This window comes from Macaca mulatta, chromosome 15, assembly GCF_049350105.2.
Source record: "Macaca mulatta isolate MMU2019108-1 chromosome 15, T2T-MMU8v2.0, whole genome shotgun sequence".
Classification (NCBI taxonomy): domain Eukaryota; kingdom Metazoa; phylum Chordata; class Mammalia; order Primates; family Cercopithecidae; genus Macaca; species Macaca mulatta.
Window position 1 is genome coordinate 89435002 of NC_133420.1, and position 22431 is coordinate 89457432.

Genomic DNA, 22431 nt, shown 5'->3' on the forward strand with positions numbered 1-22431 from the left:
GCTGGAATAGCAGTTCTTGCTACCTTGTTCACAGACAAAAGAGAGTGTCTTTTTGAAGTTTGTTTGTAGTAGCTAGGACAATTCTCTTCTGTCTCTTTTCATCTCCAATAGCCCTCTCACAAGTATTTCAGTGATGTAAGAGGGTCACATGTCCATTCTTAATAAATCTCTGGGGAAAAGGAAAAGAATGCCTTGCTTGCTGGGCTCAAGTTTGCCTCCTCTGAAGCCATTACTTTGGCAAGGAGAATGTCATGATCTTGATTAGCTTAGATTAATCAAGTTGTCTCCGGACCTGAGATCAATTCCCCCAAATTGTTTAGTTGCTACACAATGGGGGAAAGATGAGGTGGAAACTGATCAGACACATTCAATGTTCACTACACCCTCCTTGCCCTCAAACATGCTCACTCTTACATTCTTGATTTTACATTTAAAAATATGACTGTAGTGTGTCGAGCTAGAAAACTTAGATTCATTCTTGACTCTCTCCCTTACTCTATCTAGCACTAAATTTTTTAGAATGTATCTCAAATAGTTACTAACCCAACTCCCCTGCACCGCTTCCATTGGGTCTTTGTCTTAGTCCATGCACCATTAATCTGCTTTAGAATTTGCAGTGGCCTTCTCTCTCATCTTTTCTGTGGACTGTTGTCAGCTTTTCAAGTGAGGGGATTTTGTCAAATTTATCTTCGTATTTCCTAATTCAGCATTTTCTAGACTCAAATACTTCAGGCACTCAAATATGTTTGTTGAATGAGTAAAATTTTAAAAATCTCACAAAAGAGCTACAAAATGCTTTTTTTTTTTTTCCTATTGTCATTTGTTCTTTCTTCTATATTAGTGAAGAAATACTGGTTGAAAAGTTTACAAATTATTTTATGAAATAAGGTAAATTTCAATGCCCCAAATATTTTGTTGTGTCTTCTACTAAAACATAACAGAAAAGGCACAAGAAAACCTGAAATAGAAGGTGGTATACAGAAAGACTTAAATAGAGGCATCTTAGAAGATTGTAGATACTTTTCTTAAAAATCCAGTAAATAGTTCGGTTAAGTGTTAGGGTTGGTGTTTGAGGGACTACTTTTTCCCCTCCCAATAGCATGTGTGGTAAACTGTCTTCAAAGACAGGCCGAACGTGGGGAGCTCAGCTCGACACACCACAACAAATATTTCTACATACAAATGATTTCTGCTCTGAGTAGTATTTCTTATCTCAATTTCAATCAGATGCGGGTGTTTTTGATTCTCGCAGTTTCTGAAGCCTTTGCCATGTCAGAGAATTAAAACAGGGATGAGAAAATATGGGAAAAAGCTTTCAGAAACCTCTCACTAAGCCCAGGGAAATGGCTTTTTGTTTTGTTTTGTTTTGCTTTGTTTTCACTCATATCTTGAAGAACTACTGACACTTACCAGGCAGGTTTGGATATAGGCAGTTAGTTATAGCAGTTAGTTCCTATGTCTACATAGATAGGGGCAGATTTTTCATTAACCTAATTTGTGTTTCCCTTCTTTTTGCAGAATGCAATACAACTTTTAAATGGATTTATAACAATTTGTTTTGTCTAAATATATCTTTGCTTTTCAAAATGGTAAACACTTTTTTTTTTTTTTCCAATGACAGCACTCAATACAAACAAGTTTGGCAAGAAGTCTCTTTATATACTGCTTGTGGGAAGAAATTGGCGAGAAAAAATCTTTTTAAGGAAACCATCTAGTAATATATAGGGAGAGTTTACAAATGTATGTAGCATTTAGCCCATAATCTTACCTTTTCAAATCTATTCTTAAGAATCAGTGAATTTCTTGAACATACATGCAGACAAGGATGGCCATCACATTGTTATTTATAATAAAAAATGGAAGTAACCAAATATTCCTGAGTTTCACAAGGCAAATTCTTTAACCAGAGCATATGCTACTATTATAATCAAAATAGGTAAGGTAAAAATGATGCAGGGGGAGGGTAATAAATACACCTGTACATATACACATAGATATAATTATTTGTGAAAATTCTGACTTGTTTTTCTTGTCATTACCAACTTAGTCTTTTGAAAATAATTTTATGAATTTATTTACTTTTTTAAACTAGTGCTTCTATATATGGGCTCACTATATTTCTGATTCTTCTACAAAGATATGAATCATATCACTACAAACAAAATATACTATATATCAATAATAAACATCTAAATATTCTTTCCATGAGTTTTGATAAAAAATAACTATTTCAATCTTAATTATTTTCATACTATGTGAGTCTCACTGGAGTAAATGAATCTCACTGGGGTAATAGAATATTTATTTCTCCCAATACACTCACGTGATTGAAATGTGGTCAAAATGTGGTTATGAAGTAACAATAATTCATTATGGATGCTAGCGTAGAATAGCAAAAAGCCAACTGGGATTCATTTTACTGTTGAAAGAAATAATGATTTCTCTTTTTAAAAAAATAATTGCCTAATTCAAAAAGCTTCCAATTATAATGCCTATTTTTTCAACAGTTCTGCTATTTTTCAGTAATCCAATACCTAATTTTAGCTTTTTCTCAAATTGCATTTTTCTTAAAGAAGAGATGCCAGTTTTCAGATTCACATGCTGAGTATAGCAATTTTGTGATGCTAGTTAAAGAAAACAAAAAAACAACATCTCTGTTTTGTGCTTTGGTGATAAAAGTCACAAAGAAATCTTTGACCAAGGGATATCACTAGATACAAGACCACTGTGGTGTGGCTCAGTAATGAACTACAAGTGTTAATGGTCCTAGGAAAGCTTCACATATATATTTATAAAATGGGATAGTCTAAGTGACATTGACATATTCTGCATCACCATTCAATCTAGCTTTTGCCTGTTTTCCTTCAGAGTGGGAAATGTATTTGTCATCGTCAGAGGCTGGTATTCTTGAAAGCTAGGCATAAGGCAATCAAAGGTAGTGCCAGCAGAGAATGAATGGGCAACAGCAACGATCCAGAAAGATCAATAAAATATTGCTCAGTATCTTTATCATCTTGTAAACATGTGAACAATAAACATGAAACCATGAAAAGTAATGTTTTGTTTCTCCTTATCCCACATAAGGCAAATGTGCCTACTTTATATACAGACAACCAAACATTTGTTTAAGAAAGAAACAATTCCTCCAAACTTAGTTCAGTTGTCCTTTGGTTGAGTTTTCACATACAAGTTGTTAACAATGATGGTTTCTGTAGCTGAATTTATAATTCTTTTCCATCATTTGTGTTGTCTTTAGTGACTCCACAGTAAAAAATAATTATGACACTCTTCAAAAGCAGATCTTGTGAAATACCATGTACCATCTGACTCTAGAATAAGAAATAGTTTTACATTATCAATTATTTGTCTTTTGTTTTATAGTAGATATTGTTCATGGCCATGTGAATTTTACTTTATTCATTGCGTGTATGTTACTAAACAGTTATTTTTAAATAATTCAGGAGAATCAAATCTGATTTTAATTGTACCAGAGGAGTTTGTTATTATTAGAGATCTTGTGATGAACACTTTTTAAAATGTGACATATTCTATTTTCTAAGTTGCAGTTTTTCTATACTGTTGACTATAATTAGGTACAAATATACTGGTAGAAAGTCTGAAGAAAATGGTACGTGGCACAAGAAGAAACAGAGGCATGTTATAAGGAGAAAGTCAGCTGGCTTTCCCCCAAAACAAATTACTTTGGTAAGGATACTGTATTGCAGAGTCTGACCTTGAAACTTGCAGGCTCAGAAATTTAAATTTGTCAGCAGTATGAGACTAGATCTCAGGAGCATTAACTAAGTTCACAGAATTGTTGTATTAAATCAGAATACCAGCTTATTTATAGCTATTGAAAAATATTATTTTCCTGTGAACTAGAATATTTATACAAATATGACAGGAGCATATGACCTTGAAGGTGGAGGGAGTTATGTGGAAATCTAAATCATTATTATAAACTTATTTTGGGGCAATTGGGCTCAGGATAAGGATGTTAAATAAGGCATAACATATAGCATGTTTTTTTCCTGCCCCTTCTTGCCCACAAAGCTAAGACAAAGCATTGGTTGATCAAGGCACTCTTTTCTATTAGGCTCAGACTCAACTTTAGAATCTTCCTCAATGCCAATAGTCCAGGAAGCTGTTGCAATTGATTGGGGTTGGTATGGGTATTAGTCTGTTTTCACACAACTATAAAGACACTACCTAAGACTGGGTAATTTATAAACAAAAGAAGTTTCATTAACTCCCAGTTCTACATGGCTGGGGAGGCATCAGGAAACTTACAATCATGGCAGAAGGCAAAGGGGAAGCAGGTACCTTCTTCACAAGGCAGTAGGGGAGAGAGAGAGTGCGTGCAAGCAAGGGGGAGTGCCACAATTTAAAAATCATCAGCTCTTTTGAGAACTCACTATTACGAGAACAGCATGACGAAAACTGCTCTCATCATCCAGTCACCTCCCAACACGTCCCTCTCTAGACAGGTGGGGATTCCTATTAGAAATGAGATTTGGGTGGGGGCACAGAGCCAAACCATATCAGCATGAGAGGTGACGCCTGCTCTTGGGCAAAGCTTTCTGCTCTGAATTCCAGTTTCCATATCTGTGAAATGAATGGGTTGGATTAAATTTTTCCCCAGGGACTTTTGCTGCACTACAAGTGACTGTTGATTTGAATCTAAAAATAACTGTTGATTTGGGTAAATCACTTACCTGTTTTGGCCTTATTTTCTGTATCTGTGAAATAAGATTATACTAACTAGATTTTTAAAATAGTTTTTTCATTATATCATTTTTAATTTTATACACAACCCTGTAAGCCAGAAATTTTGTTTACCTATACTGATGATTAAGAAACCGAGACACGGATCAATGGCTAGCTGCTGCTTCGTGTTCTGAGTCATCTGGGTGCAAATACTGGCTTGCTGGAAAAGGTGCCATAATGAATTAGCTGTGTCTCTTCTGAGAGTAGAATCTGAGAATGTTGGCACATCTGCCAGGTGTTTGTCATTCTTCATCAATAGATTAAATGCTATCCCAAGTATTTGTTTAACTAGAACTATCATTGTGCACCAAATCTGAGAGCAGAGAAAGTTGAAACAGGTTTGAAGTCACAGGCACTATTTTTTGGAAAGGTGTTTGTCTCTCTAAAATCAGGCGTGTTTCCATTACACTGGCTAAATACAAAGCAAAAATATTTTGTGCCATCATATTTATCGTCCAAATGGGTCTGCTACTAGCAAATGTCTTTTAGTTATAGGGCTTCCAGAACATCATGAAATAGTTCATATTTTAATGATGAAAACGATTTCTCATTACTAAAATATATTTTTATAATTCAGGGCCTGTGGCTCTCTATTCACTAAAACAATCCACAGACTATATGTCACAGTTCCTGAGTGTCTGGTCAAGGAAAAAAGTATCAAGTTCTGATTGGTGTTAAAGAGTGAATCTTTTGAGATAGGTAATGGTTCATTATAGCATGATAATGCATTCTTCATATCTTCACTTTTCATTCACTTAAAATTATTTCTTTCCACTTGATTTTTTTCATTTACTTTAAGTAGAGTATTAATCAACTGTGCTCATTTAAGAGGTATTAACGTTCTCTTTCTTCAACCAGACTTTTACTCTTTCAGAAGACAGATACTAAATGTGATTAGAATGAGCACAGCCATATTAGCTTCTTAATAAATATTTGTATGGTCCATGAGGAGTATTTGCCCTGAAATAGACATTTAAGACATCTCTGCTCAAAAAGTAGCCAACTTCTGTCTGCTGCCTGACTGAACTACCATTTACATTTTGTATAATATGGGCAGAAAGCATTTTAATTTAATATATAAATGTAAAACTTCAGCTTCCACTAGCTGTAATATGGACTCAATGATTTTATTTATTTATTTATTATCAGCAGAGCCTGCATCCTGTGAGCTTCTGTGATGGAAATGCACCGTGTGCAGAGAGTAACTCTATTAGGCTACAGGAGAGGATGGAAATGGTTTGAGATAAATAAAAAAGCAATTACCTAGGCCTGGGAAAGAGATACTGCACATTTATTCAGGAAGCATTTAACTTACTCAGGGCTCCATTCCAATGAATTGTGGTTCCCCTTTTCCATCCTCCCTAATATATGCCAAGTCAAATTGGAAGTAGCAGAATGATGCTTCACACCCTGGTAACAAGAACTCAGAGAATTTTGAGGACTTGAGAAAGCTACCATTAGGGGAAAGACAAAAACATGAAGATGGCCTTCATTCCATTTCCAGTGCCAGACATTGAGGGCAAAGCATTTGAAATTGTGACATAAACAATTGTAATAACCACTAGGCGAATGGATTGAAACTAAGTACATTGTCCACAAAGCTAAGGATTAATGTCTTTGTGCTGCCGCGGGGCCCGCACAAAGCTATGGCTTTCAGGGCTGCAACCAAAGTTCCTACTTCCAAGGCTCGCAGCTGATCTTGAGAGGTCAAAAAGAGGAGAAATAATACATTGGCCCATTAACAATAACCACTGCTTTCATTTCCCATGTTTAAGTGACCTATTTCACATTTTATTCTAGCTTATTTTTCTAAATTTCTATCACACTACCTGTGTACATTCCTTTCTCCTTCACAGCTCATTTATCAGTAGAGCTCTTCCAGTCCCACCAAGTAACACCATTTTCCATGGGGGCATCCATTCAAGAAAGAAGGGGGAACACAGAGAGTTAAGCTCAGCTGAGAAAAGTATCCCTTCTGCTGCAAGGTCCACCAGAAAAGTGGGACAGCTTTAACCGATTCTATAACACATTCCCACCAAAGGTTTTGACAATAAACTTTTGGGGTTTTTTTTTGTAAATTTTCTTCTTCTTCTTTTTTTTTTTTTAACAATTCATTTCCTCTATGATTGCTGGGAATTGTCACTGATCCCATTTCATATCTTGAGATCCTGTCTTAGGGCTTTACTCCTCTCGTCATTCTCTTGCTAATCTTGAGGAACGAAGATTCCATCACTTTGCTTTATACACTGGATGCATTTCTTTTCGTTATTGTACTTTTGATAGAGACAGGAGGCAGAGAAGTTCTAGGCGGAAAAGGATGGGTCCCCGCTGAAGCCCCACCCTCAAGCCAAAAACCCTGAGACCGTGACTCAAAGTGAGAACTTCTATCCCGTTTTCCCACTGGAATGTTGCCTTTTCCTAAACCACCCATGGCCCAGCCCTGCACCATCCTATGCCTATAACGACCCCAGGCTCATCTGGCAGAGAGGAGGAGTGACGGGATGTCGGGCACTACAGCGGGACCTCAGAAGCGGCTTGACTTCAGAGGGACAGCTTGGCGGTGTAACTTCAGAGAATAATCCTGACGCAGATGGCCGGACTTCAGGTGAAGATTACCTACCCACCCCATCCCTTTCTCAGCTCCCCTTCCCACTAAGGGCCACTTTCATCAGCAATAAATTCCCCTGCATTTACCATTCTTCAGCTCATTCTTGTGATCTCATTTTTCCTGGATGCTGGACAAGAGTTCTGGAGCCATGAGTGAGGATACAAAAGGCTGTCACACTGGCCACTTTACCCTCACCGGCAGAGAGCAGCTGCCTCACATGAAAAGGCAGATGGCCCACTAACCTGCTAACACTTAAAAACGTCCATGGACCGCAGAGCTAAAAAGCCTGTAACATGCCCTCTGGGCCTTCAGGTGTTGAAGGCATCCCTCCTGGATGCTGCTGCGGGACCCGCACAAAGTTTGCTCCTGCCAGCGCCCAAAAGTTTGCTCCTGCACCCACTCTCCTGCCTATTGCCTCCCAGAGGGGTGGAGTGTACTCCTGCCGGTGCGGAAGCGGCTGGCTGCTTCCAGTGCTTGTGCCCTCCGGTTCCCGCCTGGTTTACTTGTGCGCTCCCTCCGGCGAGTTGTTTGAGAGCAACAGGCTGAGTAAATGAGGCACTCTCACAAGTCCCACGAAAGGGATCAGGAAAATATCCTGCTTTAAAGTAGGTTTTTGTTTCCTAGTACTTCAAGTGGTGTTTTCTTCGTGCAATTCTAGCCTCTCCTTTTTGTTTCTTATGATCAACTATGATGTGGCAAAGTAGAGAGCCTCTGCTATTTTAGAAAGAGCTCCTCCCCTTTATTTTACTCAACATTACCGTGAAGTTCAGCTGAGGAGAAGTTTGTTACAATATATCGAATACTTCAAAGCTTTGTATAAATGAAAGTCATAGATCCTGTGGCTTTTTTTTTTTTAATTTCCTTCCTGTAATGTTTGATTTTAGCTGCTGTAAGTTCAAAAGTAAAGCATTATATACCCTTTGCTCTTGTAAAAGAAGAAAGGCTACCTTGACTTGGACTTAAAGCCAACATGAAATGATGACAGTAGGTTGATCAGGACAACTCCAATGTTGACTCACTTAGATGTCTGCAAAGACACCATCAGCTATGGGGAAAGCTTGAAAATTTGTTGTTGTTATAGGATTTGTTGGTTTTGCTTGATTTTGTGGCCGTTTGGCAAGCAAAAGAATATATCATGTTTCTTCCATTAATTTTAAAGCTTAGTATAAAAGTATCCCAAGTTCCTCAATGTGATAGTCCAGTTGTTGGAATAAAGTTAGTGCTACTGGTGTCTCCTGGAGGTTTTTGAGTATTATCCATAGATACAGCACAAGGCACAATTACACCTAGAAACACTGTCAAAATTAGCAACAGGTCAGATATTGTATTTTTGTGTTTGTTGGTTTTCTGGGGGTGTTGGCTTTGCTGAAACGATGAAGTTGAAAGGGATTTTTTAAAACTGGATTATAATTCAAATAACATTTTAATTTAGATAAGTAATCAAAAACAAGTAATATGGTGGACATCATTTCTTGAAAGAATAAGTACAAAAATGCGTAAATAAATTTATCTGTAATAGTTAAATTTGTATATACCAGTAGAAAGCTTCTGAGAAAAGGTATTTTATTTCTTGGGAATCTTGTAAGTTACTCCTTGACAAACTTTCTATGATTCATAGGATAAAGTTTCCCAACCCTCACTCTGTCAGATGCAGAAGAAATTCCCAATGCTTTTTTCCTTGATTCCAGGACGTATGATTAAATTCTAGTCACGGCAAATACAACTTAGTTTTAAAGGTAAGCTCTGCCTTGTTCCTTATGTGACCATAGGTTGCTTAACTTGTGCAGTATGGGTATAATTATATCACCTCAAAGCTGCATAGTACCTTAAAAAGATTGCACAAAATAGTAGATTAAAGTTTAGCATTTAATGTAAATAGCAGGATAGAGTAATAGAGGATTTTATAAGATTTGTCAATGGTTACAACACTACAATTAGGAGGAGTAAGTGGTAGTGATTTGTTGCATGGTGTGATGGACAGAGTTAATGATAATGTATATTTTGAAGTAACTAGAAGAGAGGTTTTTGAATGTTCTCATCACAAAGAAATGATAAATGTTTAAGGTGATGAATATGCTAAGTATCTTGATTTGATTATTACATAATGTATACATATATGGAAACATCACATTGTGCCCCTTTAAATATGTACAATTATGTATCATTCATTAAAAAAAAAAAAAAAAAAATGGCCAGGTGTGGTGGCTCACGCCTGTCCTCCCAGCACCTTGGGAGGCCAAAGCGGGCAGATCATGAGGTCAAGAGACTGAGACCATCCTGGCCAATATGGTGAAACCCCGTCTCCACTAAAAATACGAACATCAGCCGGGTGTGGTGGCATGCACCTGTAGTCCTAACTACTCAGGAGGCTGAGGCAGGAGAATTGCTTGAACCTGGGAGGTGGAGGTTGCAGTGAACTGAGATCGTACCACCGCACTCCAGCCTGGCGACAGAGCAACACTCCACCTAAAAAAAAAAAAAAAAAAGAAAGAAAGAAACTTAAAAAATATTAATACACAAGCACAAGTGCATAAGCCACTACCACTAAGAACTAAATCATTTTACAGCTAGGTATTAGCAAACTATATATTGCCTATGGGTCAAATCAAGTTCATTGCCTGTTTTCATATGGTCCCAAATCAAGAATTTTTTTACATTTGTAAATGAGAAAAAAAATGTTTTATGACATAAGAATTATATGAAACTTGAATTTTAGTATCTATAAATAAAATTATACTGTAACACACCCATACTCAGTTGTTTCCATGTTGTCTATAGCTCCTATGCTGCTTATATCCATAGAGTTGAGTACTTGCAATAAAGCCTGTTGGTCCCGAAAAGCCTAAGATAATTACTATCTGGCCCTTTACAGAAAATGTTTAGCAATCCTTCTGCAGAGACTAGACATCTTCTATGTCATAGGGCACATTTAAATTACATGTGACTTGAATGATGTATGGTACTTCCATGCATAGCACAGAATTAGACCATGGGAAGTGTTGTACATGATGCTCTAAGGGTGATCCTATTTAGTGTGCTCACTTCTGGGAACCAAAACCTTGTTTGTGGGACACCATTAGATATCCAGCTGATTCACTCAGGTATAGTGCTCAGATCAAGAACCTCTACTTGATCTGCTACTGTGTAGATTTATGTATGACTTATGTGATTAGAAATATCACTAAACTTCCCTGGACTTTTGTAATATTATTTGAAGAATAGAAAAACAATTGTATCTATCTCATAGTATAATTTAGAATAAATGAAATCTTGCCTCTGCTTAGCATTATGTCTGACACACAATAAATGTTCAATAAAATTTGGTAATGGTTACTTTAAAAGGTATAAATACAAGAAAAAATGAATCTTTATCTTATTTATAAAGACAACATAAAGGATTATATGAAAATTATCAAATCTATATGAAGGAGTGATAATTATATCTAGTTTTTATATAATTAACCTGAGTATATTTCTATATAACTCTAGACACTATAGCAGGTGTCTCATTTTACCTTTTAATTATTTTCTTTAAATATATGTTAAAATAGGAAAAATGACTTGTTTTTTTTTTTCTTAATCTCCATGTCTAATAATTTTTGTCTGCTACTAGCATTTATCTTAGTTCCACATTTTTTAATGTCTGGGTAGCTTTCTTATTGATGAGAATAATAGCTAACAAAAAACTTGCTTTTCAATGTCGTGGCCTACAGAAATTTTTATTCAAAATTCTGATTTTAGATCAACTGCTCTCATCATCTCTTCCCTATGGAAGATTCTTCTACTTTCATCTATACATTTTATTTATGCAAAAATGATTTTCATTCCATATTTCATTTCAAAAACAAAAAATGTTTTCAATTAGATTTATTTGGCCATAGAATTTTCTTATCTCTTTCCAAGAACATTTTAATGCATGTATCTTCCCTTGTTTTATATGTCTTGTCTCTGTTCATGCTCTGCAGATGAGAAGACTTACATACTCCATTCTATATTTCAGGAAGAGAAATTTCCATGTTAAATCTGAAATTAAGGACTTCCTAGAACTTAATTTGCAAGTCTATTAACATTTCCACTGAATATAAGTAGCTCACAGACTTTGTGGTTTCTTTTATGACAATGATGTTGTCAGTGTTAACAGTGAGGGGTCATAGTTCTTGTTATGACAAAGATTTGTGAGAAGCAAGACAAGCATATGTGCCCAGTGAAATTATACTTACTTGTTGTTGTTTTTAATTGAGTCGGGGTCTTCCTCTGTTGTCCAGGTTGGAATGCAGTGGTGCAAACACGGCTAACTGTAGCCTTTACTTCCTGGGTTCAAGTGATCCTTCTGCATCAGCTTCCCAAATAATGGGGACTACAGGTGTGCACCACAATGCCCAGCTAACCCAGTGAAATTATAAATGAATACATATTATAGATAAATCCTACAAAATACCCGCACTAACTTTATATTTACACCTTTTGTAAATAATATAATTAAATATTATCATGAAGGTAGTTGCTGGAAGAATGTGAATCTTTAGGCCCTGCAGTACTTGTTGTAACTTCACCTGAACCAAAAAAGAGGCAATATTCAAATCTTTATAATATAGATTCTAGAAGATATAATTGATCCTCCGTTGACTCTATGGAACAGATATAACAGTTATTTTTATGTAGAAGCTGCCATGCCAAGGCTGGCCTAATGAGAGCATTTCGCCTTAAACTTTGAATCTCGCAGTCAGCAATATGATACTGCATTAACCCACAGAAGACAAGTTTCACTCAGAGATACTTTTGGCAGTGTCTGTAATACTAATTCTACTTTTGCTTATATCATTTCTATTAAAATAGTAGAGAAGAATATAGAACAACATAGAAAGTTTACTGTATGTTAACTTCCCCATTTCATTTCATCCTTAAATAAGCTTATGACTTTTAGGGATTGTGATCCCCAATTTACAGATAAACAATCTGAAGTTAGGTCAAATAATTTTGTCTAAAATCACATAGCTAGCAGGTGGCAACTAAGGTCTTTCTGGTTCCAAAGATAATCATTGTACGTTTGTTTAACATTTTCCAAAGGTTTTTGCTTAAGATTAAATCTCTCCGTAGTCAAGAAAAGGTCAAATTCATAGAAGCAGAGAGTAAAATAGTGGTTACCAGTGGTGAGTGGTGGTGGTAGGTGGAGGAGGTTAGGAGACGTTGGTCAAAGGATATAGTATTTTAGTTAGAAGGAATAAATTCAAAAATCTGTAGTACAACATGTTGACTACGTTAATAACAATGTGTTTAATACTTGCAAATTGCTTAGAGAGGAGATTTTAAGTGTTCTCACAACAAAAAACAAATATGTGATGCAATACATAATTTACTTAGCATGATTTCATCGTTCCATACTATTTTATATATTTTACATCATTTACACTATATATAATTTTAATTTGTCTATTTAAAAAATAATATAAAAATGAAATAGTGTTCTCTTACCTATCCATTTAATCTTTGTTTTAGTTATGAATTACCTGAAATTCGTCATATGACTCCAGAAAATGTTGCTTAAACTCTTGTATATGTGGTGTTTCTGTCGTCTATCCAATCAGTAAACTAAGTAGAAAACCAGGACAATAGCAATGCTAATAATAATAACAAGAACAAACATTTACATGTTAACTCCACTTCTTTACTATGTGATGAGCCAGAATTCTTTCCTATCTTCAGCATGACTTCTAATCTCCCAAGCCTCAAGGTTTATAATGCATCTGAAACCCACAAACCATCACAGGAAAGATCAGCGTTTGCGTATCTGAAAAGAAAAGTTAAAACCCAGCTTTTTATATCCTTGAAGAAAAAAAATACCTTTCAGTGGTAACTTTGTGGTCTAGAGTTAAATCTAAGTGATTTGGGTGGTGGGGCTGGGGTGTGAAGGGCTGGTGTTTGTTGATTTGGGTTATATGGGTAACTTCTCTGTTAGTGAGTTCACTGCGCAAGCATGATCTGGCTCTGGTATTTATCAGTGCCATCTCTCTATGCATTTATTTTCACATTATCTTGATGACTGCTCTGAACTAGGAGCAGAGTCGACAGATCTTATTCTGCTCTAGTACCATGCTCTTCTCTGACTTCTACTACGTTAATCCCTAAAATGTACCTAACTACTACAATTTCAATGTTTTTCTGTGTTGAGGAAAAGCATTTGAAGACTTAGATTTGGTTCTTAGAGGCTTGCCGGTTTGTGGGGGGCATCAGCTGGATACAAAAGTCTACTCAAATTAGCACACAGCTAGTATTTCCTTAGCACCAATTCAGTGGGGACTGACATCTGAAGATCATGAACTAAGATATTAAAATGCCAGTAAAGAACTTGACAATCACACCTGACATAAATGTGCTTCTTGAAATCTAGAATGATTCACAACAGTTCATTATGTTACTCCTGGAAATTCCTTCCCTTTCCTGGCTCATCATCATTCTTTTCAAAACTGGAATGGACAATAGCATCACCATCAGTCTTCTATATATAAATTTAAGAATATATTAATATCTTGACTTTTTCTCATTTTGCCAAAGTAGCACATGTGAAGTTAATCAGCAGCTTTTGTATAAAAACAAAGAGAACATATCAGAATCTTCTCAATTGTTTTTTTTCTTTGATGCCTAGGTGAATTGCTTTATTCTTCTCTTACTACCTGTCTTCTAGAATAAATTCAGGTGTGTGTTTCCTTCCTAAAGCTCTCTTTATACAGGTTGTACATTCTCTCTCTATAGGGTGATCCTTTGGGATCTGCTGGAATTCACTGTGAGTAGCCCAGGGAACCAATTTCCCCAGTAACTGTTTCCTTTACTGCAATTTTTAACAGAAAGTAAATAAATTCTTTAAGTGACCACCATCCAAATACCTAGACACATCCTGTTTTTCAGATAATTGGACGTGCCCAGACGTTTCTCTGTGTCTGTTTAGAAAGTAGGTTGGATTATCCAATAAATATGTTATTAATTAGAAATTACCAAAGTGTTCATTTTTTTTATTAATTGATTTTAAAGACATTTAAAGTGTGTTATCGAGGCAATTGATTTACATTTAGTACCTAGGAGTCTTGAAGATCAAATAGCTATTACTTTTGTTCTTACAAGAAAGGGAAATAAGGCTGTAATGGGTTTCGTCTACATGAGCACACTTTTGAAAATTGTTTTCCTATTAAAATAGATGAAGATGTAAGGATATATTTGATATTTATCTGTTTTGTGTGATATTTTCTTCTAAATCTCTTTATCGTGTGTTACTGAATAGATAGAAAATATAGATTGAAGGCACAGCTCTCTGGGGTAGAAAGCTTGGGTTTGAAGCTTGGATCTGCCACTTAAAGGCTGTGTCATACTGGACAAGGTCTTCAGTTCTTAAAGTCTCAGTCTTCTCATCACTTTCCTCTTGAGTTATGAGAATTAGATGAGCCATGTAAATGCTTATTAATGGATAAATGCCTTTATCCCTATTCTTTTCTATACACATCTAAGCATTTACCATCATTTTACATAATTTTGTATCTACTTTTGAAATGCATTTCTGGCCTTCAGGAAGCATATGGTCTAGTGGTCATGTTTCTTTATTTACAACTCCCAAGCTAACATATAGAGTTAAGGGGATATGTGTTGATATAAATGAACATAACAGAAGCGGTACTGGGGAATCTGTGGCTTTACAGCTAGTGCCTCTGAAAATTACAATGTAAAATCTATGGGTTAATTCATGAGGTTAGCATAAAGAGTAGACAGAAAATAGAAAACTCTGAAGCGTGTTATAGCTGTTTAGAGGCCCTTCTAAAGTTTTCCCCCATTCTACTGCTCTCAATTTGGCATCTCAGCTCATCTGACTTGTTCACAAGTCTTTTCTTATGAGAAAAGTCCTCAATGCAGATTGTGAATCACGTGGACTGCCACTACCTTTGTGTGATTTTCATTTTCTGGCACTTCTTGCTGGGGGCTGTTCTAGCGGGATGTAGCTTCATCACATGGATCTGCCTTTTTTAAAAAGTGTGATGTACATCACCTACAGGCAGGTATCTCAGTTGGATCAGTGGAAAGGCAAGGCACTTTCGTTTTCCAGCCTGAGGGCTCAGCTCCACAGACAGCCCTACAAGCTCCTCTTTTAATGCTCCAAGATTACTTCACAGGCACCAGATGGTTCTGGTAAGTCTGGGGTAATTACGTTTCCTGGTCAAGAGCAACAGCATGGCAAGAAGACTTGGCCCTGCCTGGAAAGCTCCCATAGAAACAGAAGGAATGCTACTGTAGGAAAGAAGCTTAATCTCTGTTTGTGTTTATTTTTAACGAGAAATGACCAAGTACTTCCAGAGGGAAAAATTCTTTTACATACTTAGATAACTAGTGAGGTTTGTTTTGTTTTGTTTTGTTTTCCTGTAAAGTGGCAAGAATATGGCAAACCTAGGGGGCATTGGTGAAGAAGTAGGGTGACTGTGCACATTCGGGCCGGAGAATGGGGACATTATTTTCAAAAGTTAGTGCAAATTAGGAATATACTTCATTATCAGTCATGTAAGTCATTTCTTGGAAAAAAAAAATATAGCATCAATTGTACAAAATTTCCTGAAGCATCAAAATATTTGACATGCTTGAAATCCTGCAGATGGTTCTCATGAGTAAAAATACATTGCATTTATTTTCAAAATGCCATAGAACACATTAGTAATTTCTTATGGATGATAGCATGTGTCCCACCGAAGTGAAAATAACAAAGTAATCACTTTTGGGGTATAGAGTCAAATGTGATTTGGTTGTTTATTTTTAATCATGCACAGGGACAAAGAAAAATAGGGCTTAATTTTAACCACTCTGAAAGGACATTTAACTACATTTAGTTATTCGTTCTACTTAAGAGCTAAGTTAAAGAAAAATTTTACTTGGCAATTTAATAATATTTTAAAACTGAAACTATTGAGAAGAAAAACCTAATTACTTGAATGTCTGGATGCTTTATCTTTTTTCTGGCATACTCAAAAAAATTATATTTTATGGCATGATATTCTCCCTGCTAGTTTTATACATCACAGTGCAGTCACTCCAGTTCTGTTCAAGATAAAAGCTTTACCATAATCCCCTACTCTCTTTAATTCTCCTGTGGGCTTAAACATGGCTTCCTTCAAAGATGATTTTGGCAGTTTTTAGTCCATCAAAAGGAAATCCTCCTTCCTCCGGCTTTCAATGTTTCATTTCTACCGGCCAAGCAGTGTCAGCACTAATACCTTTCAGTTTCATTTTTCTTTCATTTGGTTTATTTGGTGTTTGGCAGAATAACAAGCTTGGTAGCTTTCTTAAAAATAAGTTTCCATGCTCTGACTTCAAAATACAAAGCCATAACTCGTTGACATAGCCCACCTAGCTGCAAACTGATTTGGTCACTCTTTATGTACACCATGTTTTCATACCCATTATTGCTGTATGTTGAAAGAATTTCACTGTCATGAGCTAAGTTACCTGAAAAGAATTTATTTTATAATAACTTGATTTACATTTTAGAAATAATTATTTAGAGTAGTTTAAAAGGCTTAATTTCTCTAAAGAAAAAGTAAGTCTCAAGAGAGTATAGCTATGTATCTTCATACGAAAGTTGCTTACTTGTCACAAGTCTGATTTCTCTTATAATAACTGATTTATTTTATAATAACTTGATTTACATATTTAGAAACAATTATTTAGAGTAGTTTTAAGGGCTTAATTTCGCTAAAGAAAAATTAAGTCTCAAGAGAGAATAGCTATGTATCTTCATACGAAAGTTGCTTACTTGTCACAAGTCTGATTTCTTACCTAGACTTTGGATAAATTTTGTGAAAACTGAGCATCGCATTGGAGATGACAAGTAATTTTGATTGTGAGTGCTGTGGGGTACTGAGTTTGTGAAATATCCCTTGCTGCAGTGCTTTATGCACAGGTGTAAAGATCTGCAATCTAGGGGTGATTTGGGCAAGAACAATACAATGTTAAATGGAGAAATGAAATACCTTGCTTGGGGAGGGAGGAGGCGTATTACCTATTTAACATTTAGGTAACTGATAAATAGCAAATGTTAAAAATAGAAAGTTACTTTCCATGCCTAGCTATATAATTTGTATAACACTAGGAATTACTCTTTCTCAAAACACAAGTAGATTAATACCTGCCTGCCTTAGTCCCTCCCAGTTGTTGGTAATGAAGAACATCAAACTGTTGCTTTTTCTTTGAGTTCTTCTGCCCCTTCCCTGCTCCAGGTATATTTCATGTCCTTCCTCTGGAAATGGAGCTGGGAATAGCTCCATAACTGACAACCAGTTACCTACTTAATCGCAGCCTTCTGCTAACTATTGCCAGGTTTGCATACTAAGTCCATAAGATTAGCATTATGATTTACTTTGTTTTGTCTGCACCTAGCATTTTAGATTTTCTCTCATGTGATTGATTTCACGTCCTCTTGCTGAGGACTTTCTTTCACGGATGGGTAGATTCTTTCTACCTCAAGTTTATTGTTTAAACCTGCCTCAATCCAACATGTCATAGAGAATAGGACATGATTTTGAATATCACCACTAACTGAAGGGACCCTATGATTTGGAGTCTCTAGCCATATTAGAAGTCCTTAGGTATTGAAAAGAGCTCAAATTTAACATGAATTGATGCCCCCCCACTACACCCCCAAACACACACATACATATGCTCATGAGCTTCTATAATTCATTTAAGGGGTGTCCTCTGTAGGTCACTAGGTCTAACTTATGCCCTGGTGGTCCTTGCCTTCAAATGTGTGCCTTATGTACACTGCTGAAGTCTTTCTGTAGACAACATCATTCAAGTTATGTCAGTTAAGCGTTTTTGACTTTGTAAAATATCCCTTTCCCTCTATTCTCTTTGAAAATACTAAAATAGGTTTCTAAATATAATTGTTAGAATCACTATTGCTATATATATATATACACATATATACACACACACACACATATATACACACACAGTATTTTAGTGTTTATTAAAAAATATTTACAGTTGGTAACATGTATATAACCACCTTAAATTAGACTGTCCAAGTTATAATGTCTGTGTTACAAGTTTTCTATGCTAACAAACCTGGGAATTTCTTTTATTTGTTTTTCAATTTATAAAATAAAATGCCACAAATTCTGACACTTTTTAAATTTGGACATTCCAGATGCTCATCTCAATAGCAAGTTTTAAGTATTCTAAAACTCCTGGATTTTTCTGCTAGGAACTTGGGTCCTGAACAAATTCTAGTTAATGAGACTTATACTATATAATACTGATCATTAAATGATCAATAAATAAACTAATAACTGTTAATTGGTGTAATTTGTGGCAGTTATGAGAGACTATTTTGTCCTTTCTCCCCTATTCCTTCTAATATGTCGTATCAATTCCTTTTATTTTTTGTTTATGCTATAAATATTTACTTGGAATCTAATCTTTTCTAGGCAACCAGGTAGATTATTAGGATTATAAAGATAAAAATCCATTGTTCCCTTTGATCAAGATCTCATTTACCTCACACTTCAGCCCGGGCAAACACCATGCTACTCTCTGTTTCTTTGGTTTGACTTTTTTAGATTTCATATATAAATTAGATCATGCAGTATTAGTCTTTCTGTTTCTGGCTTATTTCACTTAGCATGATGTCTAATGGCATTATGATCTAATGTACAGCATGGGTGATGATGGATGTGTTAGTTTGTGATAATTATTACACAAAGTGTGCATATAAAAATCACATTAAACATCTTGAATATATTCAATGTTTGTCAATTAAATTGTTTTTAATTCAACAAAGTGAAAGCTAGAAAAAAAAAACAATAAAATTAAGGCAGTAAACAATGAAAAAAATTCCATTGCTACTTTCATTAAGAATATAGGTTTTGGCCAGGTGCAGTGGCTCACGCCTCTAATCCCAGCACTTTGGGAGGCCGAGGCGGGAGGATCACGAGGTCAGGAGATCAAGACCATCCTGGCTAACACGGTGAAACCCCATCTCTACTAAAAAATAACAAAAAAAATTAGCCGGGCGTGGTGGTGGGTGCCTGTAGTCCCAGCTACACAGGAGGCTGAGGCAGGAGAATGGCGTGAAGCCAGGAGGCAGAGCTTGCAGTAAGCCAAGATCGTGCCACTGCATTCCAGCCTGGGCAACAGAGCAAGACTCTCTCTCTCTCTCTCTCTCTCCCTCTCTCTCAAAAAAAAAAAAAAAATTAAAATTAAAATGAATAAAAAGAATATAGGTTTTTATTAACAAAATCCAAAGTCATTAAAGGATCAAAATAACATGGTTGAAATGAAGCCTATAGCACTGGAACTACAGCACTAGAACACCTGTATTTGAAGACATGTACACAGGTATATCTTTCTAATTAAAACCATTAAATGTAGTGAAGCTCTTCCCCAGTGAATCTTAAGCCCACAAGCTGAGCCATGTTGTCATGGTCTAATCAATGAGATAACTGGCTAAAATCCTAGCTAAATTCCATTAATCTGTTAACAACCATTAAAGATCAGCCACAGTTTTCTTGTACCTCTATTTAGATTTCGGTTCTCATTTTAATATTATTTAATCAGCAATTTATATCTTGTTTTTATATTTTTGCTTATGTTGATTTTCTAGATATATAATTTATATAAAGAAAGTTTAATATATGTGTTTTCAAAGATCGAGAAATACTCATTTATTGCTGTTACTTTTATTAAAGTCAAACCTACATGAGATATATCCTGTCAAAATATGTGGGTGGAGAGTCATTTATCATTTACTGAGGGCTCATTTGGCAAATTTGGGACACATGCAGGCATTATAATTCTTATAAAACCTTATAAGATAGTATTTAATTTTCTTGTATAGGTAAACTTAAGGTTTTGAGGCTATAAGTAACTTGACCAAGGTCATTAACCTTTAGCAATAAAGAAAAGGCCTAATTTGAGAAACAGAAAGTGTGCTTAGCATTTATGGTTAAAAAAAAAAAATGTGATACATTTGCCCCTTTTTTTTTGTTTGTTTGTTAGCTGAGAAAATTCCAAGGTGTAACAACTATTTATAAAGCCCGGAACCAAGTTCCTAAGCGATATTATTATTTCTGCCTTGTCTGCAAATAACTTTGACCTGAATTCTTGTTTCTTTAGAGCAGTGAGTAGCAGACTTTTTCTGTAAATGCCTAGGGAATAAATATTTTAACGTCTAGAAGCCATAAGTTTTCTGTTGTAACAACTTAATTCTGACATTATAGCACAAAATCCTTTATGGAAAATATTCAAACATAGCTGTGTTCCAAAAAAACTTTATTTATGAAGACGAGTGTTAGATGTTGAATTTGGTCCAAGGGCCATAGTTTGCTAACTCCTCCTGCCTTACGGTTTAGACTAGTGATCTCAACAACTTATATACACAATCATTTAGAAAGTTTTACATGAGTACCCTGATACATTATGTTACTTATTTATAGAATATCACAAGTACTACTGTTCTAATACATTATGCTAAGCATGAAACATGCAAAAAAAATCCACTAAAGATCAAATAAAATACGTAAAAAGAGATTCCCTTTTCTTCCACATCATGTGGACTGTGTGGGCCACCACTTGGTGTACGAAGCGCAACACTGAAGAACACTGCCCAAGATAAAGCCAATGAGGCAAAGGTTGGAGGGGGGGACGCTTTTTTAGATAGTTGATTAGTTTTTAACTGGTATGTTCCTTAAAGGACGGTTTTATTCACAATCAGAATATCAGGTTTTAGCAATGATACTAGTTTTAGAATTAATACTGACATCTAATCTCCTTTTTGTTCCCAAATCTTTCTTTTTGCTTCCCTACCACCCCCCTTTTCTTCCTTTTTATTTATTTATTAAAGCCCATTTGAATTAATAGCTTTGGTTAATAGCTATCAATATTATCATGGATTTAATTCCACTTTTCACTTAGGAAAGATGAAATGGAAAAATCCTACAGTGTTACTACAGAGCACCATATTAGACTTTTCCTTCTTGGTGTCCATGACAAAAAAAAAAAAAAAAAATTGCTCTCCTTCAGTAGACTTTAAGTTTTTTGTGGTTTGAGTCATAGCCCTTCATAATTAATCCAAAAAGACAACCATAAGTGTGTTGGTTCCAAAGACGCAGACTTGAAAAGCCTTGTAAATCAAAAAATTTAAGCATACATTCTCAATATTCTTCGTTTTCACTCATGATTTAAACTATAGATGAGTGTATAAATATGCATATACACATCCAAAAATACCCTTCTTTAGATATTTTAGCAGAAAAATAGGCAATTTTTTTCAATATTAAAAATGTATAGTTGTTCATAGACATATTAAATATTTATCCTACTTCCTTGTCCAAGCAAAGATAAAAAATAAAATGTTTTTAACATGAGTACTTACGTGGTTTCCAACATATTTAAGGAACTAACAATTGTAAAAATCCAACAGATACTTCTTAAGATTTTACAAATGAAGTGTAAATATTTATGCTAGTATTTAACCTAAGGTACATGCATGCCCTTATGGCATATGGGTATGGGTTATCATTTGTACAGAAATCTGAGATGCTAAGAGATACCAGATAGAGAAAAAATACAAGGTAAGATTCAGGAAAGTCAGATTCTATTTTTAGATTTACCACTAAAAATATGTGCAACCTTAAGTAACTACTTACTATGTCCAATGCTAACAACTTCATCTTTAATGGTGTAAGGGACATGAAACAAATACTTTCTAAGGGACATTCTATCACTACGTCCATATTCTAGCATTATATATTCTAACAGAAGAAATATGTAAAAATAATATTAACTATAATTTATTGAACTCCTACTTTTTGCCATGAACTGGGATACATTTTCTTCATGGATTATCTCATGTACTGCATATCCAAAACCAAAGAGTAACATAGTTGTTTCACTTATTTTAACATCAGAAACTGAAGACCTAGAGAAAAAAAAGTAACTAGCACAAGTTATATAGCTAGTAAGACAAAGTAGGAATAAACCAAAGACTAATTCATCAGCCCATTACACGTCAACTCTTTTGTGTGTGT

At 35.4% G+C, this 22431-nt stretch overlaps 1 long non-coding RNA gene across 2 annotated transcripts in view; it reads left to right on the forward strand.

Moving 5' to 3' along the window:
• The window catches only part of LOC144334859 (uncharacterized), a 1627235-nt gene that overhangs the window by 764386 nt on the left and 840418 nt on the right, over positions 1-22431 (forward strand). The gene's annotated exons all lie outside the window — the stretch shown is intronic.